The sequence below is a fragment of the Mycetomoellerius zeteki genome, unplaced genomic scaffold, assembly GCF_001594055.1.
Source record: "Mycetomoellerius zeteki isolate Tzet28-1 unplaced genomic scaffold, Tzet1.0 scaffold113, whole genome shotgun sequence".
NCBI classification, from domain to species: domain Eukaryota; kingdom Metazoa; phylum Arthropoda; class Insecta; order Hymenoptera; family Formicidae; genus Mycetomoellerius; species Mycetomoellerius zeteki.
Window position 1 is genome coordinate 697,503 of NW_017256051.1, and position 27,929 is coordinate 725,431.

The following is a 27,929-nucleotide window of genomic DNA, read 5'->3' on the forward strand; positions in this document are numbered from 1 at the left end:
GTTATTTATCGCTTTCCGTTGTAGCGGTGGCGTCGGGGCACGACCAATCAGAAGTCAGTATCCCCGGGTACCAGTCCGCGCCATCCGCATACATTATCGTGCGGAGCCTCGGCCATTGTCTTTCCACCGTTGTAAATCACATTTTATTCCCTCGCTTACGGTTTCGTTTTATTTATTTGTCGGAGAAACGTATCGCTACCGTACTCGTGGCCAACTCGCGCGCTCTCCTACACGTACGCGCGCACGTGAGTGTATGAGGACAGACGAGAGCGCGAGCACGCTTGTGTACGTGGACACACGTGCAAAATCCCAGAGACACGTATTTTACAGCGTGTGTGCGAGAATGTAGACGAATACAAGCGAAGAGAGAGAGAGAGAGAGATAGGGGGGGAGGGAAGGAGAGGAGAAAGAAGGAGAGAGAAAGAGAACAATGTGCTCCAAGTTGGCTTCGCCTCTTGACCGTAGAACGTGTGAGAGGGAAAGGGGACCAGGGGACCGCAACGAACGACTTCGATTTTTATTAAGCACCCAAGCCCGACCGTCGTCGACGACTGTTTAACCAAATTCCATCGCTAGATCATCCTACCGCGCCGTGCTCCCGCAAAGATTCGTTCCAACGTTTTTTCCTTTCTTCCTCGCGCATCGCTTTTCTTATAAGAAAACATACGTGAACGCTGTTTACTTTGAAACTAAGCAATTCAATCATAGAAATGGGTGGATTAAATATGGTTATTTTTTTAACCACATATTTTGAATTATGAAAATATTATGTTTTAACACACCTGGAAGATAAAATAGCTATATTGTTTAAATTAAGAAATTGATTTAATTCTTTAATTGGTTCGATCCTTTAATATTTAAAGATCACCGAATTGTTTTGTTTAAAGGAAAAAGTAAAATCTGAAAATTCAAATCGGATTATTATCTAAAATTATAAAGTTAGAACGTTGCACTTAAAAAAGTTATAAATAATAAAATTATTCCATCTTTATCTCTAAATTTAATTACATAAATAGTATATATCAAAATAGAACGTGTCTATTTCAACGTATTTCATAATGTAATGAGTCGAATAAATAAAATATTCGATCTGAAACAGAAGCGGCGCGCTATCCATTCAGCGAAAAAAAGGATTGATTTAATATCGCGCGTCGAACGGACTTTATACACTCTTCGTGATACGTCTTAATTATACGTTAGGCTGTTGCATGCAGATATTTAACTACAGTGTTGCCATTCCGACGAGGCAACGAGTTTCTCGCTTCGGAGTCGAAGGTCGAAGGGTAAAAATGTCTGCATGAGGAGGAGAACCGACTGCTAGCGATTGGAGGCAGTCGTACAAGTTGAACATTCTAACAAATCTAACCAATTTAAAATTTTAGTTATTTGAAACGAACCTAAGATTTCTTTGTCAGCTCATGACATCATTATTTAAGCGTTACGATGTGAGAAGCATATATTTACCTTGCTGCTTGCAACATTTTTTATATACTTAATACAATATTAATGTACGAAGAATGTTGAAAATGTCATTCGACATTCAACATTCGCATTGTTTATTTAAATGTAGCAACGCTGCGACGATGACAAGCCAATATCGCCGCATTGATAAAAAAAATGTCACTCAAATAAATGTCAATAAAATTAGTATTTTTTTAAACAATAAAAAAAATTGATCTACAAATAATATATTTTTATGGAAAGACAACACGTTTGTTGATACATTGATTATATGGAAAAGTGTCACAACTTTGATGATGAAATTTACACAACCCTATATTAGGATTGCAGTATTCGAATTTTTTAAAGAATACATTATAATTGAAAATATATCAAGGGAGGAAAGCGAAGTTATGCATATATTCACTAGACTAATTAAAACGTTATTCTTTTTTTAAATCAGAAAAATAAAATGCTCTACTGAAAAGTTGCTAATTTTGAGATGTACATTTTAGTATCGATGCAGCAATACGAGATGTCTCTGTACATCATTAAAATAAATACAGAAAAATGTTGCACTCTCAAGAGTAAATCAACAGAATTTAAGTTTGACTCCAACTTACTTTTTCGGAAATATCGGTCAATTTCATTTACAGTTGTATATGACATAACTGAAATATTAATATTACGTTTTTTTTCGCAGCCTTGCTTGCATCAATCGCTTTCGTGTGCAAGGTTTTCAGATGTAGAGATATGAGTCGCGTGTCAGCGTTGCTACCGATTGTAACAATTAATAGTGGTCAAGTAGAGGCCGCTGCCTATGACGGCAATCAGAACGAGGTTGTGAAAGAATTCTACACATTGATGTTGGAGGCGTCGAGGCGAAGAGAGAGTTTGGCCTGTAATGTCGTTTCTCCAGAATAAATAGAACAAAAAAAGAAATGAATAAAAAAAAATGCGCAACATTGGTCGCAACAAGACGACATTTCGCGAAGCCTTTCGACCTGCTTCCAAATCCAGGTAGAGTTCCTTGGCAATACGCAATTCTGAGATGTCCACCCACTTCCGGTTCCTGTCCATCTCATCCCGTCCGCGTGTCTCCTATTCCCGTAAAAAAAAATAACGATGAAATCCTAGCGTAATGAAATAAAATACCAAATGCTTGTGACAGTTTCAGCGGTGCAAGTAGACCATGCAGGCCAGGCTCTCTCCCAACCTCAGTCGCGTTCTGGCCATCAACAGGTCAGTACGATAAATGTTATTCCAAGTTATTAATGTATCCGAGCCGCCCGATAGAGCCACGATGTAATGCGGTTTAGACGGCGCGAAATGTGTGACTGAGGTTGACAAATGTAATTTATACTCGAAACATTTTTCGTATAAACAGTAAAAATATAACAATCCGGCAAACTGCCTATCTTGCACAAAATATAATAAATGGTTCACGGCAGTGACTTTACAAATAATGCAATAAATTGTACACAGTAGAAAACATTTTGTATTTATGTTAAAACTGGTCCTTAATAAAAATTTTATGTCGAATTTTTAACATGTTCATGTGTAAATTTAACGTAATTTTATTTGTTAAATTGATATTAAATATTTTTTAATATTAAAATATTTTATGAGTAAGTGAATAAATAACATAAAAATAATGTATTTTAAAATGTAAGTATAACGTATTTTTTAAATTCTAAAATAAATGAATAAAATACGTATTAATTTAACATATTATAAATGTTAATTTTTCTTGAAAAGATATGCTTAAGACATTATCTGTTTACAAACTGTGTCAATGTTATATTTTTTATATTAATTTTTTTACATATTATTTGTAGTACTTTCTAACATTCATTTTGTATTAAATTAACACAAAATTTTGAGACGCGTGAAATGTATTTAATTAAAGTCAACACCAATTTTCCAATTGTGTACTTGTTCAGTAAATAAATTCTGACTAAACTAAATTTACTTTTAAAATCAAAATGTATGATTAAATAATAACCGAATAGTTACCGGATACACATTTTAATTTTATCGCCAACATATTGCCTATACGTGGGTCTATCGGACGTCCGCGTTTCATCGGGATAATCAGCGATTACGTAAAACAATTTACGAACATACAAAACGCACTGTGAATCTCTAACAGAGAGAGAACTTACAGTGTGCTTTGATAAATTTCGCGTTACGATGAACGGCATTCGGCGCCGTTCGGCGCACTGCGGGGGTTGAAAGAAACTTTTCCACCCACGACGACGTGAATTTGTCTCCCCGCGTGACACTATTTCCTTTTCTCTTGTCATCTTCGAAACAACCTGCAGAGGGCCGCAAGTGGAATGAGTACGAAGAATGGTCATATCCCACGAGGGAAAAGACAGCATGAGGGTGCTTGATTGGTAGAGAAGGTGGTCGGTGGAAGAGGTGAAACTTTAAATCGCTGTAATTCGTTTTCATGGTCCCCTCCTCCCGCTAAACCCTCCGCCGAACAGTGGTCTCAGCATCCTGATTACTTTTCCAAGCCCCTTCGAACCGCACACGAGCGTTCTTGTTTTTTCTCTTCTCTCTTGCCTCAACCACTCTATACACGCGCGCGACTTTTTGTCGCCTGCGAAATTAGCCCTTGAATTAAATCCCCGCCTGCCACCATGCGGAATCATTTTTTTGTCACGGTAATTCGAAACCGCGAGCTGATGCTTGTTTTAAGTTTCCTCCCGAGTCTTAATCGGTGCATGTGCCACCCCTCGAGTTCTTCACTCGAACGCGACCCACCCTCCAATGCGAATGAGCGCTCATTGTTAATTTGCATCCATGCAAAATGTATTATTGTCCCTAGCATGAGTCGTGAAAGCAGCAAAAATTCTGTGGCTAACTAGACATATCCATACCTAGAGAAAAAGACATTTAATAGTAATAAAACTATAAAGGTGACAACAACTGGCCAAGTTTCACATGTAGAATTAATGTGTATGGTTGAATAAATTATAGTTGTCGCAACTATAAAATGGTTATATGCACTGAGAAAAACCAGAAGATTCTGATTCATCCACTTTCAAGTAGAATTCCAATTAATCCAACCAGACATTTTTCAGTTCAGTTGTCACTTTTATAAGTGCAACTACTACGTTTTTTTTTTCTGGGTCTTTTTAAATTTAGTAATATTATTATTATGTAAGAATTATGTGTGCTTATGAATGAACGACACATGACATATATATATATTTAAAAAATAATTAATTTGCACATATCTAAAAATCGCGAATATAACCCGATCATAAAAGAATAGAAAATAAATCACTTTTAAACCAAACATTGGAACTTGTATAGAATTCTCAGAATTAATTTAATTTGTATAACTGAAAAGTTCTCTTCCTACTGTGAGTTCTCTTCCTACGAGCAGAAATATTTGCACGAAATAAAGCGAAACATATTTACGAATATATTTAGCATACTAGACTTCATAGTTACAAAGCACGTTTAAACGGTCGTAGCGATGGATAAATGGTCATAGCAAAGCATTGCTTGACTATATAGATGAACGTAACCTAAAAAATCGATAGTTATAAATGTACTACCTTTGTGGATACAGAACTGTATCGTTCGGTTGCTCAATGATTTATATCCCTGCTTATGAACCGCATCGATTTCTCCAGATATACCAACGTTACGCCTATATAATTTTATACATTTATCGTGCAAATATTCGGTTAGTTTCGTACCATTTCGATCGTTACAGCGTAAGATTTATCGCGACGTACATTTATCTTTTATTTTATTAATATTTTATTATAGATATTTTAACATGTTAAATAATTCAGAAATATTTAGATCTTGAATAATAGAATACTTTTTGCTAAATATAATTATTATCTTTTATTATATTTAAAATAACAAAATTTAAATTTTCATGTCTGTCGTGTTTTCTGTTTCTTAAAATGTTCTTATATTTTATGATTACATTTTAGAAAATCTCAAAAATAATGATACATTTACTATACTTGTATTTCCTGTATATCGTCCTCCATCAGCGATACAAAAATTCAATAATGACATTCTACGATCGTGCTGTATACTACCCGGGACGACTATCCGCAAACTCGCATTTCGCACGATATTTCAAATAGTTTCCGCGCTTGACGGGCATCCAATTACACCCGGCATCGTCATTATCGCCCGGTCACGGTATACCATCGCGCTGAAGTAAGTTCTTCGACAAACTGAAAGAACGGGGTGAAAAGTGGGTGGCCGTCGCACGGGGGATAATGTCAAGGAGAAGGAAAGTCCGATAATGAGACGTCCTCGCTTTGAAGTCCGCGCCAGGGCAATCCGGGCGAATCGAGGCCGAGGGGGCGAGGAGGCGAAATGTTCGCGCGGCGCATGGATACGTGAACGAGATGCAGTTACCTTCCGGAGGATCTATGGATCTCATCGCGTTGGTACACTACGATCCGCGAGAGTGACGTATCGACTAAACAATGTGCCACGTTCGAGAAGACACGGTGCCGAGCGTGAAAACGACATCCCGATCGAAATGACTCTCCGCCTCTTCCTCGTCGCCTCGCCCGCCTCGTCCTACGGATGCTCTTCCGTGACTGTTGCGACCGTTGTCTAGGTTGCAACGTGTAGCGAAATGTCACGACGAGGCACGCCGGCCCCGGGTTCGTCGCCCGCTCTGGGATTAAATCGTCCCGAATAAACGTTTCAAACGGAAAATATTGTTAACACGCTCGCAATGAGGAGAAAAGAAATTTAGCCAGGAAAGCGTCGAGAAGCGAACCTCAAGACATTTTGCTTATATTTTATTGCGTTATTCTCTGTGCCAGACGATATAGTTTTAGTCTTATACGGAATGGCTACATTGCAGAATTTTCTTTTATTTATTCACTGTTCTAAAGGCGATTTTTTATGTGTCGTTTGTTAATTATTTTTTACTCTTCAACAAAGGTTAATTTTTTTAATTGTAAATCGCGCACAAAGAGAATTACTAAAATTGAAATAATAACTACAAAAATTGAAATGTCAGAAACATTCCACACGAATAATTACGATAAAGAAACCACGTGAGTAAAATGTAGCATTAGAGAACTAAATTTTATTAGCATCTTGCAATCTTAATTCTTTAAAAATTTTATTCTATTCATAGCTCTAAAATTATCGATATTTTTATTATATACGAATGATACTTTCTTTTAGATTTTAACAATTCATAGACACCTTGTCTATAATTTACTATGCATAATGAATATTCTCGTCTATCGTGTTCGAGGGAATAATTTTCTCCATTACGCCCTCTCTACTTTTTTTATGCAAGGGTTCTCTAGTTTATTAGAAAGATGAGAATAAAGGCGTGCAATTCTTTTATTCGTATATTCGGTATATGAGACTCGTTGCACATGATCGTCACAGCAAACGACTACTACGAACTGTGCGCAAGGTCAGGGGTCATCCCTGACCCTGCCACTTTTCGAACCCTCTTGAAAAAAGTCCGTAATGATCTCTCGTGACATAAAGCTATTTTTTTGTCGCCTCCTACTTGCATCCATCCTACACCCGCAAATGACATGCCTTCGCGATGCAAAGAATAAAGGGGCATATAATCGGAGCGCGTATGTAAAACCGCAGGGGAGGAAACTCAACCCTCGATCCTTCACGTAATATATCGGTAATAACAACTCTTCAAATATGCATGCGAGTAGTGATACATATCTCTCCTTTTGTCTACAATTGCGGGAGAAAAGGATTAATAAGATTATTTACCTTTTAAATTTTGAAAAATGTTTTCGAAGAATCTCTACTTTAAATATTGAATAACATGAAAGTTTCACATTTATAATCCTTTTCATACGTATCTGCAACCGAATTTTTCAACAATAATAATAATTATGCACGCAATTTAAGTATATACACGATAATTTTACGTTATTCTTTTCTTTATAAATTTGATGATTTCTTATGAATTTTGATGAAATTGATAACGACAAATAATCGACATTTAAAATTATCAAAGTTACACGAATTCAGAAAAAAATTTATTGATATCTATATTTAATATATTTTTATTCACTGATCAATATCGCGAATCATCGGTACTGACAAACTATCGCAGAGTGCTTCTTAAATATTAACATTTATTATCTCCCTCGCATTTGCCATTATACGAGTACAGAAAAAGCGAGCAGAGTCACTGGGAGCCGCCGATAAAAGTTTTAGTTTTCCAATGATTGATCCGCGTATGCAACATGTCATTCGCTGAAATGACGATCGCTCGCTAGAGAAAGAAATAAAGAAATAACGCGAAAAGTTTCCACCGTCATTCAGTGTCCCCCGTTTTCGAGATGACCTGTCATCGGCTCAACCTTCACGGTATAACACTTAGTTCTACTTCGTCATTATTTATAACGAAGTCATAAGTTTATGCCTACGAAGAACACGAACGGCATAAAAAATAATAGATTTAGTAAAAATAAGAAACTTTAACATGTTTTTAAAAACTTTTTTAAATGTTCAATTTTATATCATAATTAATGTTTCATCTTTATTATATCTCACGTAATAAACAATATTATTAACGATAATTTTTTTAGATTAACTATAGATATTTTTATCTATATTTTATAATGATAATAATTGATAATAATTATACTAGATAATAATTATACTAAATAACTGATAATAATTAACTAAAAAAAGTATATATTTTCAATTATATTTTCCTCTTATATTATTCTATCTGTGAATAAAAATATATTTCAGCAGAGAAACGCACGTACAAAATTTTGATAAAACACCGCGTGTAAAGCAGTCCGTCCAAAGTATTTCGCTTCTACCCCACGTGAGATCATCGCCTACCCCTCATTCCGACTTTTCTCACTACGCTCGCCTACCACGCATGGTTATTAACGTAAAAAAAGGGCGCGCATTAACGCTACCCTCCCGGTTACTACCCCACCTCGGCGCAATAAATATAAAAAACAACCCTCACCCCTGAGATACCCTCTACCATCCGTGCTTGAAACGTGCCACGTGAAAAGCACGATTCGAAACCGACATATGGAGTCCCATTGGGTCAATGGCATTGACGAATCTCCGTTTGGAAAAAAAATTGATTTTGAGGTAGTTAATGTTGCGTAACGTCGCCTTACTTTAGCCTTATTGTACAAAAATCAGTTCTAATATTCCCAGTATTTTGCAGACTTTTTTTTACTCAAATATATCACTGTCGTGTTATATAACATATAAATTATTGATTATATTACATAATTAATTATTCATTCTTTAGCTTTATTTTTATCAAAATACGTACAATAAAAAGAGATATAAGAACTCGATCAACAATGCTTGTTCGCTTTTAGAAATATTTAATGCAGATACACCAAATTATTGATAACTTTCCAACTAATTAAAAGGCAACGATTAAAAGCAATAATTTAAAGTCAATGAACGACTGGCAAAGTATAAGTGTAAAATAATGGCGGAAAATACCACGTAATTCCATTCTTCGTACGGTGCGAGGAAAGGGGTCAATAGATGGAAAAATCGCTCTTTCCACGTACTTCTACGTGTTGCCAGGGGCAGTAATAAAAAATAACCAAGATATACAGCGTAGCCAGCCATGCCTTCAGGGGCATAACTCCGCTAATATACCCTACTGAAACCTATTCTTTGCTCCACTCTTTTTGCCCCTCTCCCTCCTCTCGCTCCCCGGTGCCGTCACCGACTCTTAGACCATCTCGCTGTTAACGCGGTTGAGAGGGCGGCCCTTCGCATTAAGATCTACGCGCAAGACGCGATATCCGTAAACTTCCTGCCGCGAGAGATCACAGCGAGTTATCTCGTGTACGAAACGCCCACGACTTATGCGAGACAGATTCGTGTTACAGTTGATTATTTTTGATAATGTTAACGTAGCTTTATTTAAAAGTGATTATAATAATTTGGCCGTAATTAAGGAACCCGTCAACTTTGTTGAAAATATTTTAGCATCATCGCATTTGATTATATACATATAGGTATAATACATTTTGGCATTAGAAGAGTCAAACAAACAAATATGTTTAAACAATTAGTTTGATATTAAATCTACATTTCTATAATTAAAAATATAGATTTAATAATCAAAATAATAAATGTTAGGTACAGTAAATTTCTGGATAATAAAGCGAAGAAAAAGGGAACATCCATAGATTCGAACGGAAACGTTGCGCGTAAAATGAAACTTTTTCGCTTTCGATCAGCAATTTTAGCGTGAGGTCTTTGCTTGTGACCAAGCGACGCCAGTATTAATTACGGGCGTGTAACTGGAGCGCACAGGAAAGAATAGAGATAGCGTCGTTGGTCGAGGGCTGCGGAAAAAAACGGCCGCCGCGGAGTCATAAACGTGAGTTATGTCAGCAGTTAGATAGTTGAATCTCGGTATTCCGTGGCGCGCTTTTGGTCCGTTAATATCTTCATTACTAAATCATCCTCGTCTCTCCCCGAGATTCTTCTCTCCTTGCGCACACACAGGCGCGCGCGCCTATACACGCACGCACACACGCGTGTGCACGCAGCACGTGTAAGTAGACCAGAAGGCAATTTCTGGATATGGTCCTAAGTACCACCATTTTCATCCGCGGCACATCTCTCTTTTATACCACCGCTCGATAAGGTCAATGGCAGAGATGAACTTATACAGCCTAAGTTCCTCGCGAGATTTCGCAACGCGAGTTACTATCAGCTACAACCCAGTTGACTTCAACTAAGTGTAAATAACATGTATGTTATTTCGCATTCAATAATATCTATAAAATGTAATATAACATATAGTGTTATGTAACAGTTATATTAACTAACCAATAAATTTTCTCTTTAAAATTTTCTTCAATCTCCTATTGGTGAATAATAAAAACGAAAAATGAGGTAATCTTCAAAGGTTAATTTTACTTCTTCAGGGATAGCAAAAAGAACTGTTTATTACATATCAAGATACTTTCTATGTATTGCTAAAGCTTCATAATTTATTGAATTTCCAAATTAGAGGTCTTCTTTTGTGAGAATATATACTTATAACGCTGATATAATTAATTGAGAAATAACTGACAGTCGCGGTATTAAAATTTATAACTCGGTATTAAAATTGGTAACTCGTACTATATATAACTCGTTATACGAAATAAATAATTCAGAAACTTTTCCTCTCTTTCTCTTTCTCTTTTCTTGTGTCGTAATCTGATTAAACATTAAGTGCAAGACGCGCCTTTTTCTCACCGTTAAGACAAACCGTGCACGTAATACTTAAGAATTTTGGCGATCTACCTAATCGTGACTCACGTCTCTCTTACCCGAATGATACACCGAAAAGTCATGACGAACGGACGTGCCGTGGCAATGCGAACGACAAGAAAGGAGCGGCGCATTTGAATCGAAAGAGTCTTTTCTTCTATCCCTCCCCCACCCCTTTCCCTCTTCTCTTTTTCTCTCTCTCTCTCCTCTGTTTCTTTTTTCGGGTCTTCTGTCTTCTTGCTCCCGTCTGTTCCAGCTACTGTTGCGAATGCGCTTTCTACCAAGAATTAAACTGGCGACCTTAAATTAAACCGTCCGTACGGGCGGGTCGTAGGGCCTGACACTCACGATAATTCACGTCGACCCACGTTGACGGTTGAGCCGTGTCGCATACAAATGGCGAAAATTCGTATGGTCGTTGCCTCCGTGTAAAACGAACGAAAAAAAAATGCCGGCTCGGACTCGCGAACGAAAATAAAGAGGCAGGGAGAGCGGACGGGGTAACGTTATGTGCAATGAATACTGTTGAGAATGAGTATCCTGAAATGTGGTTAAATGCTCATTGGTTTTCTACGATCGTAGTCACGATTAATTATCACAAAATTGAAAGATATTAAAAGATTCTTTTTGCTCAAGGCATTTCAAAGAGATATTACAAATTTTAATAATGTGCTCATATACTGTTATATTATTTTTTAATGTTCCGGAGAACATGTTTTAAGAAGTTGCAATAAAATTTTAATTAAATATTTGCTACAGAATTAATTACTAATTAATTATTATCATTAGATTAATCATATTTGATAATAATGACTTATACATTAATATTTTATCGCTATAGAAATCTTTTATATGCTTAATATATGAGCTGTTATATAAACGTCGCGTAATTATGATTGAGATGAGTTTGTCGCTTTTGGGAAACTTATAAATCCGCAAACACACACTTGGAGTTGCGAATGGGAAGATCACGCGGCACGGCGTGCAAATTGAAATTCACAGCAAGTCCTTTAAAAGTTATCGCGAAGGGGACCGCGGGATCTCTCCTCGGTCGAAGGAATAGAAAAGATCGCGTTAACGACGTGCTCGACAATTAACCCCAGCCGGAAGGGCGGAGGACTTTCCGGCTCGGTACGACAAGCAAGCTGGGACAATTAATTAATGCCAGCTCGCTCGCTTAATTCGGGGCGCAAACGAGTTGGATCCTCGGCTTACCGGAGCATACCGGTAGCTTCTGGCTCCTGGTGCAACCTGTTGCTATGGCACAAGAGAGGAGTAAAGAGAAGCGCAAGAAAAGAGAGAGACAAAGAGAAAGAGAGAGAGAGAGAGGGTGGAAAGGTTCGGATATAGGATGCCTCGGTGGTGGTCGACTTGGGGGCGGCTGTGATGCTGCGAGCTGGCAATTAAGCCATCAACCCTTAATGAATGAACTCGCTCGAGCTGAGCCACCGACCCTACCAACCCCATTAGCTAACTAACCCCGAGTTATTTGCATGTCTGACGGCGAGGGTGAACGCCGAGATTCGCCGGGACAATTACAAGTGACTTTATGGTCAGGTGCTTAAAGGCTTAAAGCCGACGAATTCTTAAATGATACTTGTTACCTGGATATGAATTAGTCATTATGCCGCGATAAAAACTTATGAAACTTTTTCCTCAGGTATCTAAAAATTTAGCTGAATGCGGATCTAAAAATAATTTTGTTTGGACTATAAAAAAAAATTAGAACGCTTAAACCAGTTGCTAAAACTTCTTGCAGTATTGTCATAAACACTCAGACATTCTAATTATTTTGATCATCCAACAAAATTATTTTCAGATCTATATCTAAAGTAACTGTGTACCTAATTGTAAGTAGTTCAAGGATAGTCAAAGCTTTATTACACCCATCTAAATATTAAATATTAAAACTGTCTTATATTTTCAATTAATATTCCGAAATGTTTCCTATTTTGAATCTGACTATCAGTTTTCAATATTGGACTCAACAAAAAACTTAATGCTTAGGTAGACCATTTTAAGTAGAGTTACTTTAGCTAAATTTTTAAATATCTTAGCAAAACCAGTTTTTTAATGTATGTATCAATAAATTATACAAATGGAGATTTTCTTCTGGTAATAATTAAATACCGAATATTTGATACCGATATATTTCTCGTTCTCTAAGAAAAATGTGTTTAGAAGAGAGATGAATTATGACTCTCATTTATGAACTTAATTTTAATAAAAATTTGCCCCACACGACGAAGTCAATTTAACACAAAAGTTTGCACACGTATATGCATGCACGCATGCGTGCCGGTTATGCGACGGTGATCAGGATGACGGACTCTTCCGACCGGAGTTAAGGAGCGTTTAATTAGAGCAAGTTGAAGCGCCCATCGCTTGTTCAGCCTAATTTCACACACGAACGCATCCCACGAGGAGAGCACGCCCGGTCCCAAGGTGTGAAAAGCGATGAGATAGTCAAGCTCCTTGGCCACGTGGGTTGTTTTATCTGCGAAATGGATCTTCGGACACACGCCGAACAAATTCCACCTTCGGTGGTTGCACGATGCCGGGGACGATGCGTGCGCACACCTGCGAACAATCGGGAATGCACATCGCGAAATTTATGCCCCGGGGGAGAACCGAAATAAACGTAAGCAACGCTGCCATTTTATGTTAACATTCGCGCGCCCGAGCACTGCTGTAAACAAGCTTTAAAGACGTCGAATATACAACGGCGATTCCGAAGAGTTTTACGATCAGCAATCGTATTGTTTTACAACGCACGCAGTTTGCGAAAATTAACTAAAAACTGGCATCTCGTTCCGCATCGATCTCCGTATTATATTTTTTTACGTATTATTATACGATAGGGTATAAATTTATTTAATCCTTTAACCTTCCGGAGTGGACTATTGGATTCATTCAATTATAAATCTCTTTGTCAAACATTTCAAATAACACGGACCTGCGAGGTTTGGAAACCACTCCACTGCATTGAGATGTAGGAATGGTTTCCGACGTATTGTTCTTCTTTTAAGACGATTTGTGTTATTTTAGATATTTGAAATTAATTAGTGTACTTTTTAATTAATCTTCCGTCTGCAATCTAAGTCTTTTTTAATAAGTACAAACGAAATTTCACTCTCAAACTCTGAAATAAAGGAGGGCGGACTCCGGTTCGCATAAATTAAATGAGTCTTACAGACAATACAAACCAAACGTCAATAGGTAACGGTGTTACAAATTTTCAACTCCAGAGGATTAACATATTTTTTAACAAAATACCTTAAGATGTTCGATATTTATAGTCAAGTTTTACATTACGGTCGCGTATTATTATATACTTATAGTCGCGTTTTATGTTGTAACTAAATCAGTTTCACTCTTTTTTCCTTATAACGCGAAAGAGAGAGAGAAAAAAAGAAAAAATCGCAAGTAATAATAATAAAAACTAAAATAAAAACCGGCAATGAGCAAGCTCGAGGTAAATGGCGCACGAGCTCGCAAATTCCGGGTGGATTTGATCGAAAGGTGTATCTCCATCCGGCGAGCGAATGTATTTTATACCTGCACGGTACGGTGGGATCGCGTGTCGAGACGCACTTTGTCCTCCTAACTCCTTATGCCTTATCCAGTCCTTAGCGCGGAAACGCTAATTCGTTGATTATCCTAATGACTGTCAGGGAGTCAGCGGGAAGGAAGCAAAACCACGCGCGCGCCATGAACCCCGTCTTGATTTATTCCGAGCAGAGTCTTTGAACGTGCCGCGAGCTTCTCGTTACGCATTACGTTTACTCGATCATCATTGTTCCATCGATAAGCCGTTCTTACGCTCTCGCGGCCTTCTGTTAATTCACGTGTGACTATTATGCGAACAACTTGCGCGAGCAAGTCGAGAAAATGCGCGACCGATTTGTAAAATTAATTGCCGACGAGCTATATTTTCATCCCAGCGTATAGTGTCTAATTAATTTCAAGGCTTCGTTTCTCGAGCTCGTTGTGTTGGCTATATCAATTTGAATCCGTTAGGAAACGAATAAAGAAACTGCATAACCCTTGTATAATATTAGCAGGTGTTATTAACTGTTAGAAATTTTACTTGAGAATATTTTTGGCCGCGCCATATGTGCTCGTTTATTTCTTCAATTAACTCTGATAATATTGCTAATTATTCAAGTTGCGCAACTGTAATACTTTATGTAACTATATATTGTATGAAGATGAATTTGTCACGCTGTGAATTTTTATTTTTAAACACGTTTATGTATACTTTGAAAAGTACGTGCCTTTATCATCAAGATAACTGAAATTTATTGTGTAACATATTTTTTTACTAATAATATTCAAAATTGAATGACATCGTAATAATAAAATAAATCTTTTCCGGATTAAATCTAACGACTTCTGATGAATCTAATAGTTGTACACACGTGGCATCATACTAAGGTTTCTTAATTTAATCTGGCAAGTAATGCCCCAGTTTTATTCTTGGCACCTCTGAGTAACTCATGTAACAAACTTATAAGATTATCAAAGATTTATTTTACGTTGTATGACTTACAATAGACAATCTGTATGTTTCATAGCTTTCTACAAATTTTTTTATAATAATTGTTGTATTTTAAAAATCGATGAAAAAGTTATTAAGACAATTTATATATCAAATATAATGATACAATAGAAAAAATAGATTAGATATCGTATTAAAAATAAATCGTTATTAATAAATCTGTATACAATTTATAAATAAATCCAGCTGAACTATTTTTAATAAGCAAAAGTAAGATTCTCGTCCAAACTTACTCGATCAATGGAATTTAAATTATTCTTATTTCAGTCGTCACCGCAATAAGGTTTCTTAATTGTACGAGAGTATGACATTAATGCCCTACTTTCGCGCCCTCCAGTTGCCCGCAATTACTTTCACCCTGTGCTATTATCGTAGTGCGCGAGTCGATGGTTAATACATCGAATATTGATGCATTACTATAGTACTAGATACGCCCGCGTGTATTACATAGAAAACTTAAATATCGCCGTATACATGTACACACACACGTGTGTATCGGAGTGTTTAAAGCTATCGAACATTCGAACAACTTTGTTCGTTCTTCAGTTTAGACATGTAGAGTTTCACATATCCTTTTTTCCACTATAAATGATTTAAACCAATAAGAAACTCTCTTTAACCTGAATGTCATGACAATCTATAAAGGATTAATGTAAAGCTCAATCATAAAGGTTTTATATAAGATTGCACTTTTATTGCAAAATACCTGGTAATATTGCTACGTCTATTTCCTAGAAAGATTTAAATTATTTTTCTCTCTTTTCCTGATTCTACATTCAGTTATATAAATTTTGATACTTTTATTCTTCTTATCATTGTATTAATGGAAACTACAATGAGAGCAAAATGTTGGTATTTGTGACTATAACATACTTATACGATAAAATAATTAAAGTTAAAACTTTCATTTTTCTAGTAATTATTGTTATAAAGTTGATAATTATAGATTAATAATTCTATCAAAAAAATATATAGTGGCACCGAAAATGATATAAATATAAAAAGTTAAATTATGGTAATTGCAACCATTTTTTTTCTCAGTGCAGTAACGAAAATGGTAAATAATTATTTAGACTTTCTACTGCTTATAAGTAATGCTAAATTGTCCGAGTCTGAGAGATCCTACACATCTCGTTATCTTTTTTTTTGCAACGATAATAAGGGGCGATAATAAACGCCGAGGTCTTGGATATTAAAATCTCTCTCCTCAAAAGTCCTCGAGTATCTCCTCGGGAACGGATGGAAGTGGTACTTCTGGTATTGTTTGCAGGGTCGGCTTGAATCCTCCTAATTAGAAAATTCTCGTCGCGATTCCATTGCCGTGTGCGCCTTCTTTCTCCGATGAACCTTTTTATTATACGAGGGCGTAACAAGGGCCGAGGGTGCCTTAGTAATTATTATTCAAATATTTTCCTTTGCCCGTGCCCGCCGCATTAATATTTACAATGCCTTCCCGTCAGCCAACCCCCTGGCTAGGACTGATAGAGAAAAGAGTTCGCGGTTCAAGCAGACATTTTCACCTTTCTTATCCCAAAAGCGATAAATTTACGAGAAAATATATTGATTTGAAAAATATATCCACGCATATTTCTTTTAACATTACATAAGACGGAGATAAAAATGAAATTAAAGTTTAACGACTTTATAAAATAATTTTCAAAGAAGAAACTTATATAAAGAAAATAATAAAGTTAAACCTATCGTTTTAATAAATCATATTTAACATGTAAAATTAGATATATTGGCAATATTGGAAGACAAGCTCAGAGTAAATGTTAATATAAAAAAAGAAACGTTTTAATTATTTTGAGATAATCACAAAGAAAATTAATCTAGAAGCAATAACTTTCCAATAATATTATCTTGTTAAAATTAGAGATAATAAAGAAAGTTAGACTTCTTTTATGTTTCTTTGGTTTTCTTATATTTCTTATAGTTCTCCCTGAATTATTTCTATCAAACTGACATAAAATCAATTAGAACATTGTACCTTGTCACTCGATAGCTACGAAATGCTTCGCACAAGGTCAATCTCCTTCCGCGACAGAAAGAGAATCGCCGAGTGGCTTTTCCATGAGGAGTATATACCCGATTGCATTAAAGTTGTATCACGTTGCGACGTCCGCGTATAAGTTAGATTCGCGAGGTGCGCGCATGCATAAGTGAAACGGCGTGCTCGCCGCCGAGGAGGCATGATTCCCAGTCGCGTCTGACGGTCTAACAAGCCGCGCGCCGCTGCACCGTTAGACGAACTTAACCCCGTCGATAATCTCCTGGTGGAGAAACAAACCCTCTCGTGCTACCTAACGATATATCAACAAAATACGCGAATAAAGAGACGAGGAACGTAGGCAGATTGAGGGCAAAATTGACGAACGTTACGAGAAAGATGTAATAAAAAGGGCAGGATGCTCGTCGGGGTGGTTCCAGGCGAGGGGGTTGGAAGGGAAGACAAATACGCGGAGCTCGACGAAACACGAGGAAGCGAGCTAAGAGTAGCCGGCCACGATCATCGTGAAGACGGTTTTCCTCCCCGTCTTTCTGAAAAAGGAGTTTTACCCTCCTTAATTATCCGACTGACAATTATTTTTAACGACTTCGCGATATCTTAACGAGACCTAATCCGCCGACGTGGCGTCCGTTAAAAAAGGAGGAGGGGAGAGGGAAGAGAGAGAAAAGAGTCGAAAGGGAGGACGCGCCATAAGGGGTGTTTCCTTACCGCTCCTTTTTAATCCCTCGCTGAAATCTCTTATTACCGTGCCGTAACATTCTTGCCGGTGGTCTACCCTCCGGAAAGATTTCGAAGGACCTGCTCTTCTTACGGTCGACTTTGTAACAGCGACACGGATCCGCGCCGTGCAATTAAAGGGCGAATAATAATCCTCGGGCGAATTGAGATTCACTCTATTGTCATTCTCTCTTATTTGAGCGTCGAAGCGAATCTCCGTTTTTTTTTTAATTTTTCGAAACCTTTACCAATCAGAAATTAAAAAATGATCGCGTTAAAAAATAAAATCGGTGATATTTAATTTTAATACAAAAATATAAATAAATCGCTTCAAATATGATAGTCTGATTATTGAACAATAAATTTTGATTAACATTTTGTTTCTTAACAGGTAGTAAATGTTTCTTGTAGAGCACTAAAAAAGAACGCTTTTTGAAAAATTCCATCACCCTTAAATTGTTTAGAAAAATTTCGTTTTAAATTTCTCGTATAATAACATAAATTCGTAATATATAATGTGATAGTATGAAAGTTTTTTACTGTATACGTACAATTTTATATGATATATTAAAATTAAATAAAATTTATTGGCAATGTTTAATGTCAAATACTGATTTACAAGATTTCTATTTCCCAACCTTAACATTTCTTACGTGCTCTACTTCATAACGTAAAAGAAGAAATTTTGTAAATTATTTAATTTTCTAGAAATTTTCTAAAAAAAAGCTTTTAATTTCTCAAAATTTGTGGTTGAAGTAACTTTTTAAATCTTATATTTTTTTCAGCATTTAAAAATACATAAGAATCATTCAGGAATCAAGAAACAGAAATGTCAATCAGCGTTATCATTATCATTTATTTTTTGTAATTGAATTCTAGCATCAATTTAGCTTCGAGAAAAAAAGACTACGTTTTTCCATCATCATAAAGAGGTTTAGAATCTGTTTCCCATAAAAAGGGTACAATTATTCGAAATCCTTGGAAAGGCGTATTACTTCGAACCTAACGCAAACAGCAGGAGAAGTCTATTAGCTGATCGCGGCCACGATCACGTGAGAGCGTCCACTCCCATTTTCGATCCCCATTACCGTACGGTAATCGTCTAATAATTGAAGTGAGGTAATTACTGCACGATAGGCTACTTCCCACGTCCGGCGCGCCTGGCTCATTAAGTCGTCGCTTAATGATAGTCGCGATCGGTCAGTCCCTGCCCGCTACGGCTACGGCAAAATGCGTAGTCATAACACTCGGCGTCGCATTAGTTGATCCCGTTTCGTTATTTATCTCCGAAGGACGCCGGATTTACTCTTCCGCGTTAAATGGAATCCAATGACGTGCCATTAGTCATCTTGCACGCATCTTCACGATATTCGCAACTACTGTTTGCGCAGTATGAAGATGTTCGGCGCAATAACGCAAACTGTAATTTATTCGCTAAACGCCGGATAACGAAATCCTAACGAGATCGGTTCGAGCTACGGAATGGATCCTACCGTGCGTATATTATCGCCGCGCCAGGGTCAACGATGCTCAACGCCGATGCGTATTTATAGAGCTAAATACCAAAGTGCTACCGGATATACACCGCTGCCTCGAGCCCACTTGTCACTAAGGATTACTCGTGTTCCCACTGAGCCTAGCCTGCGATGCTTTGGGCAGGGGCGGATTAGAGGGAATAAACTCTGATGGCGAGCAGATTCTCACGATGCTCCATCGCCGTCTTTGACCTCAAGTTCGAATACAATGATAAATTAATTGAAACTAGATAAGAATTTTTTTTTTAATTATAATAGAGATTAACAGAAATGATGTTGCTCGTATTAGTACTTCTACTAATAACAAGCACAGTGAGAGATATAAAAGAAATATTAAGAAAATTAAAAGAAACATAAGAAATCTTAACTTCATTATTGTCTCTAATTTTGAAGAGATAACAATTTATTAATCAATATCATATTAACGATAGAATTATTTTAAGAATAAAGCAAGAGTTACTTTCTTTGACAACAGAATGATGGGACGAGCGATGGATCAAAAGATCTGCGCAAGTACATTCAAGTTGACAAAGTTTCGCATCTCCACAAATCCGCCCCTGTCTCTTTAGAGGGCTCCGGTACCCTTCGTGCCGGGTCCGCCGCGGCTCTGCATTTAAATAATTAAAGATCCGCCGGGACGGATGGACGCACGGACTCGTCGTATTAATGGGATAATCGAGCGTTCAACGTCGACCGAGAAGTAACGGCTTGCGCGGGAGAGGAAAGAGGGACAGAGATCGGTGGTAGTGGTGATGGTGGTGGACGGGTGATAATGATTTTATAGTCAGCTGAACTGTCTCGGGGAGGGGGATGTGAGACAATTGACTCGATAATACGGGTCTTCCTGCCTGGCACCCGTTGATACCGACGGCGAATCAAGTGCGAACACCCGACCAAGAGAAAAAGAGCGAAAATCAGCGAGAAAGAGAGAGAGAGAGAGAGAGGAGGGGGAGAGAGAAAGAACGAAGGACAAGGATAAATGTTCTGTTCGCTAATGACCCCGGTGCCTCTTTAGGAACGGCTCCTCGACTTAGGCTACCGGTCGAAGACCTCTCCACCTCTTCGTCAGATGCCGAGAAATCAAGTACCTGACAGCGAACTCCACCTTCTGGCTCCCGGTGCATCCTCGTAGCATCCGGAGGCGCGATGCTACGAATGATTCGTCACCCGTGCCGGGAGTTTGAAGCCTGAAAGGCTCGCTATTAAAGCTCTTGATCCAGATATCCGTTAGAGTCATAATGCGCACTTAGACAAAATATGATGACCACGACAATAAAAATAATAAGATAAATTGGAACAGATAAGCGAAACCCGCGCGAATGAAATAGTACATGGTTTGATACATAACAGAGTTGTTACATTTGAAGAGTTCAAGAAGTTTTGACGTGAAATACTTATGTGAAAACAATTATGCAGAACACAATCACGATAAATCAAATGAAACATAAAGTATAACAAATCATTGTAAGCTTGATTTGCACATTGTTTTTTTACTATAAATAACTAAGGTACTAATGTACTAGCGAATTAAAAAATTAGCAGCTAAAAAAAAATGTAATTCTATAAATTATATATTTTTGACTGCTAGTTTTCTAAAAAATATAATTCATAGAATTATATTTTTTACCTTTAATTTAGTTTTCTAGCTCACTAGAAGATTAGCTATTATAGTAAAAAAGCATCATATAAATGACACCTTAATTCTGACAATTCTGAAATCAATTTACTAGCATGAGACAGTAACTTAATAATAATTCGTCAAGTTTAAGACAGATGAATAGTTTGGCAATCGAGCGAACATTTTTATTCTCCATTTTTATTATAGCCAATCTATTATCTAAAGTGTAATGTCATAATGAAATTTTTAAACCGACCATAAGAATTAAATACTGCTATATATACAACAACGTACGGACATTTGTAGCGTCGTTCGTCAAAGGTATTTGCTTCACGCTACTATATTAAATGACAGACACAAATGTCGAAGGAACACCTGCCTCTGGCCACACACAGATCTTATATCTTACGCATGCGTCTCTAAGATTAAGCGTTACCCAGCAACATGGACGTCATCATAATCATTTAATGTGTCTGATTTGACAGCGATATGCGAACCATTGCAATTTTATACAAATCGTTGGATGTAAAAAGTTTATATACTTATCAATGAATATACAGATAATATATTCAATGAATTTACAGCTAATAGATATATAAGGAAAATTGATTAATGTACATTTCTACCATTGTAAATTAATTTTAATTTTTGTTCAACTTACTTTTATCTTTTTCTAAAAATGATAGAAAGAGTAAGTAAAATCGAGAATAAAGTTAATCTACATTAATAAAAATGGACATAAGTCCGGCGCGTTTATAAACTTGTTGGTGATCGATAACATGACTCAACATTAATCGTTAATGTAGATAATTTTGTCTATTCATATACAAATTAATTTTTATACAAATTTCCAAGCCAGATTCCGTTTTGTTTAAAAAAAAAAATCAGACTCTTTTAATCCGGCAAAAGGAAGAATCAGAATAAAAGAGAAAGAATAGGCGGAGGAGGAAAAGACATCTGCTTTTGCGTGCGGAGGGCCCGAGCAGTGCAAAAATAGCCCCGAGACACGTCAATAATTAATTAACGGAATTTATCGATACGCCAACGCCGTTATCTTGTCCGATACGCGTACGAAGCGATTTCGTGGTCGAGCCGCGAGATAAGCCGTCGTCAATTCACTCGGGCCTGCCTCGTTCGCGTGGAAATTACGACTTCCTCATGATTCCCGGCGACATCTAACATTTTCTGAGCCCTCTTACATCGAACATCGTCCAGGTATTAAAGTCGGTTAAATGGGCAGGTGACTTGGGGTGGCTGTTCGATCTTTGAGTATACGTATCACTTTGTTTACGTTCTTAGCGAATTTATTTCGCGTAATGAAAGTAATAATATACACAAAATTCAACTGTTCAAAATAAATTTCTTTAAATATACGCTATAATTATACTCTTTCGTTGGATAACACATACACTTCTTTTAATTACTCGTTTTAATTTAATTATTAATTTATCTTAATTATTAATTTCTATTTTTACTTTAATCTATAAATTAAAAAAATTTATTTTATTGCATCGTTTTTCTTTTAACTAATAACACACGTATATAATGCATTAATTTATAAAATTCCTATATTGTCAAATTATTTTAATTGATCGAAGTATAATATTAAATAAAACACGATATATTTTAGAAATAGTTGCGTATTAATATTATAATTAAACTGCGGCTACCATTTTTTTATCCATTTGATAGTTCTTTCTTTTCCAGTTAATTTGAATTTGCACATCGAGAGAGTTTTAGATTTTTGTGACTTCTTACAAATAATCATAATTAATTACAAGTGATTTTACTTTTATAGTGACAACCCTCTCTCATAAAAAGTCAGATTTACCTTGAATCACGATTAGATTAATTTAGATCACGGTTTTAGTGTTAATGTATCATCAACTTTTCTTCGTTTCTGTAACATATTTCTAATCGCGTAATTATAAGATATCATAGCATTGTACACACACACACTACGTGGAGTAAACAAATATTCGAGCAAGTTATGACATCGCTCACGTCAATACCCAGAAATAACTTCTCGTCGTGGGTTAATTACAAGAGTGGCTATCGCGATTCTCCGAAAATGGTCGAGGTAAAGTATCAGCGCCGTAGCTTACCTTTTCGCCGTCATTTTAATCGGGATTGACCCGTTTTTAACGAACGACCCACACTCGCCGCGCACTCCGCGCGCGCAGAGCCATTGATCCTGCGGTGTGTCGGGACACGATTTCGACCGTGTCCTCGGGTCCTACAAGGCCCGGGGCCTCCGACATCGGGCCTTGACGTCTTAAGCGTGGGGTGAGGTGGCCATCGGGCGAGATAACGAAATTAGCCCGACCGCTAATTTATTTCCTAATTCCCGCGCGAGCGGAGGTGTGAAACAGTCGTTCCGGGCCATGGTATCCACGATAACGGGTCTGGATGAGGAATAAAAAAAAAGAAGAGGATTCCTTCTCGTACGTGGTCGGTCGACGGCACGGGCGTAAGAAGGAGAGAAGTCAAGAATTGTGAATGCGAGAGAGAGAGAGAGAGAGAGAGAGAGAGGCGCGATGAGTGAAAGTGCGGGGTGAGGCGGGATGAAGGTAGGGGAAAAAGGAGGAAGAGAGAACGAGCGAGGAGATAATGCGAAGGCAGGAATGGAAGCCCACGTTCACGATGTGTTTTCCTATGTATACGTGCGCGGTGGTCACCATGTGAGAACGCGCTAGCGTGCACACGTGGAATGCACCGTTGTGCATACTTCGCGTAACGGGCAGTTATGGACTCCGAGCTGATCCTCCCTGCGGCACCGATTCCCCTCCGGCGAGATTCGTTCTGTCTGACCAAGTCGTGATTTCGTCCGCAATGCACTCTCTTGATCGAGGTGGGCGCGAGCGCGCGTCGCGGACCGTTTAAGATTCCACGTTAATCTGGATCGCCATTTAATCGTCGATTAAACGTGGCGAGAGCGGATTCTAGCGCAGAGTGGCGAATATGTCGCGTTCTGTATGTTTCGTCGTACAGGAAAACCGATCGTGTTTGACGTAATTACTTTAAGTAACGTGAAATATCGCGCGTTTCGTTGCCACGATATCATATCAGACTCCAAATGCATTCCGAAACTCGATCAAGGTCTTTTCTTTTTCTTCCCTTTTCTATTGCATCACTTTTTCTTAATGCGAATAAGATAATGATAAAAGGATGTATTCTTGGTAACATCTGTGTATTTACCGCTCATTATTCCCCAGCTACATTCAGAGAAAAATATAATGATAGGCGCAACTACATCAGTGACAATTGTACAAATTTTATATTATGTAGAATTAATGTATATAATTGAGTAAGCTATTTTACAGTTGCAATAACTATAAGATAATTTATTCAACTGTGTATATTTATTATATTCTACATACAAAACTCGTATTGTTATCACCTATGTATTCATACAGTACAGAATGTTGAAAGAATGTTAATGAGTCTTGCAATGTTGAATGTTAAAGTGTGAATGGCTTTTCAACGTTGAATCTTCATTTCGCGATGTTGATGTAACATTCACAATGTTGCAATTCAACGTTTTTGAGATGTTGATTCAACATTGTGTGCTGCAATGTACAAGATGATTGGTACCATGTCTTTTTCCCTGAATATAGACAGATTGTGGTATTATAAACCAAAATTATTAATATAATCTTGGCTTTGAAAAAGATAAAAATTAGATATATCTGATTGTCTAGACAATCAAAGATCGAATATGAAAATATTTCCTATCTCCTGTTCTCATTTGATATATCGGAATCTGCATATAACAATGATTTTCGTAATGCCGTAAAAATATACTAGTAATCTCTCGCATGGTATTAACTTAATATCTTTTTTCGAAAATTTGATCGATTTGCAACAGTTTGATACTTTCTCTACGATCACCGATCTGCAAAGTGGCCGTGACTCGACGGTATGCCACTTCGAACGGTGACAGTGACGCGCATGACGGATTGCGTTTTATCACACGCACCTCCCGAACAGCCGTTAAAATTCCTGAACGCGCTAACTAACGACATTCCTGATTATTCTGTTCGATGGTCCTCGAATGCGAGTTTATGGCTGCCAGGATATATACAGACTTATATCTACTTACTAACAGAGCTCAGGTATTGGTTCTGACACGGAAACTCGCTCGTAAATTCCCGCCGAACAAATTTCCAGCATATGTCGCAGCAATCTTGAGGCCAGCGGTTCTCAGGCGTGAGAAATCTATTCAGGCAAAGCTTCTTAAATCTGCAACAATTAAATAAAGCAATCGGGTTAAGAGACTTATAAAAGTAATTGTTCTAGAAAATAATTTTGCAATTAACGATCACAAGTTTAGGAAGTAAAATTTTTATTACTTCACCCGTGGCATATTTGAACATATTTTATATATAGGCAGTTGATTTAATTATTTGAGTAAATTAAACCTAAATATCATGCAACATATTATATTTAAATTATCGCATTTTAATATAGAAAAATTTAATATTTACACATTAAAAAATTAATAATTTTATGTTTATGCATAATACCATCTTTTAAATAGAAATACAAACACAATAAATACATACGTGGAATGTTATCATTAATTATTTATAAATATAAAAAGATAGCATTTCTAACATATTACAAGGTGTCCTGAAAGTTCTTCAAGAAAGAGCCGTCTGCGCGTATTGAGCACCATATAAATGTGTTCTATTAGTATCACGGTCAGAATAATTCTCAGCGCAAAGGATTAAACCATAGTAGCATGCTGAAATTAAATAATGAGAGTCCGTCGCAATGACGACCACTGGGGACTTGGGAGCGGCCGGCAATCAGAATCTCGCGCGAGGCGCGCGCGTACACGCCGGTCACACATTTAAACAAAAACACACATCGCGACCGTACCGAAGGCACTACTATCTCAATCCGTACGCAAATGAGCCCCTTCGAGAGGACGAGATGAAAGTGATGCGCGTGCAGAGACGTGTGTGCGCGCGCGCGTATGTGTGTGTGTGTGTGTGAGTTTCTTCTCTCCGTTGCACGCGTATACGCACACATGCGTACGCGCTCGTAGCAAAGGCTCCGTTGACCGCCGTGGAGGAGAAGGTGACGGAGGACGGAAAAGGGAGGACGAATCAAAGCCACTCAAAGAAATAACCAGTGCTCATTAAGAGTAATAATCCCTCTCCTCGATCGTTTCGATTGTTTCAAGGGTGTCACACGGAGATCGTCCGGCTGCGCGTTATATATATTTAACAATCTTCCTTATCATATTAAATACCTTCGCTCGGCGGAGGGCCGACGGCGAAGGAGGAAGTCTATCAGCTAAAGAAATCATGTCGTTGAACAACTCCCGTGCCCTCCGGTTAAGTTATGCCGCACGAGGTTCAGCGGGATAACAAAAAACGTCATTGTTCATTGTCCCTAGAGAAAGCGGGATCAAAGATGATTTATCGAGAAGTTCGGAAAGTAGTCTGAAGTGTGTATGCTGCGCTATCTTTGCTGATGATGGTCAAAGAAGCAAAGTTAGCATTCTTTTTGCACTACTTTATTTCTTAGTAATTAAAAATATTTTTACAAATAAATTACGCATTTGCTGCGATTAGCTCAATTTATTACTGTATGTTTTGATTTATCGAGAATATTTTTAGAATTCTAAAGTACACTGTAACTGCTGTACACTGTATCAGTTTGATAACTTTTAATCGATAAGACATGGGAACGTCTTTTTTCTGGATATATAAAAATCCCCGTACATATTTTTTTTAGTACTTATATCAATGATAAATAGTATAATAAACGGCAGCAAAGTCATTCTTTCGTTTATAAAATCATTTTGGACAGAAGGATTTAACATTTTGTAAGGAAGAAAATTTTTGGCCAGTGGTCCTGTAAGATAAATAAGAAATAATAAAGAAACAATTTCATAAACATTCGCGTGGATTAAGTTGAGCAATGCTTCATAATTTTTGCGTTTCGTCCAACGATATTCCAATTTTACAATAATACCCATCGTTCGCCACGTACACGATATATTTGCGATGTGTGCGCTCGATGGTCATTATTCAGCCGATTATATCAAACAAGAAGAGCGAGCTGCCTCTGGTACCGCGGACAAGCGAGTCCGTGGATCGGCCGGTAATGAATTTGCCACATTCCCGTGAACGGTACGAGGCCGTAAAGGGAGCAGACGAAGCGACCAGAACTATACACCGTGTCCAATGTTGTTGCGCTAATCCCCTATTTATCCGTAACACTTTTCTCTCTTCTTTACTGCACACGGCCGTGCCTCCTCCTTTCCGAGAAGGGCTCTTTCGATGGCGGAACATAAAAACGCGGATTATTTGCTCGCCCGATCGAGGTGAACCATAATCCACGTGAGCGCGCAAGATACGCGAGAGAGCGAAGAAGCGAGGTATCTAACTGAGAGAAGCAGAAAGATAGAAGGAGAAGTGTTAGTCAAACAGTGGATTGCCATGCGTGTGCCAGGGATTCTCATTAAACGACAAAGGAAGAACGGAACCGCGGACAGGGTCTTGGTATTCCAGTCGTCTAATAACGATCAATTTCATACTGACATTGAGACAAACCGGAGGAACGGGACAGAGAAAGAAAGCGCGAGAGTGAGAGAGAGAGAGAGAAATAAATCGCTATTAATTAAGCCCTCTGAGATAACATTCCCTCAAACACTGAAATAAGTATTACAATTACAATTATGATAAACAAAAGTGATTGTTAATAGAGAACTCAAATGTAGAGATATGTGCAAGATATAGAAAAAGAAAATTAAATAGAAATAACAAAATA

At 37.5% G+C, this 27,929-nt stretch overlaps 1 pseudogene; it reads left to right on the forward strand.

Annotated features, from left to right (window-relative positions):
• The first annotated feature begins 2,636 nt into the window (after window positions 1-2,636).
• LOC108727550 (uncharacterized) overlaps window positions 2,637-27,929 on the forward strand; it is a 29,170-nt pseudogene continuing 3,877 nt past the window's right edge.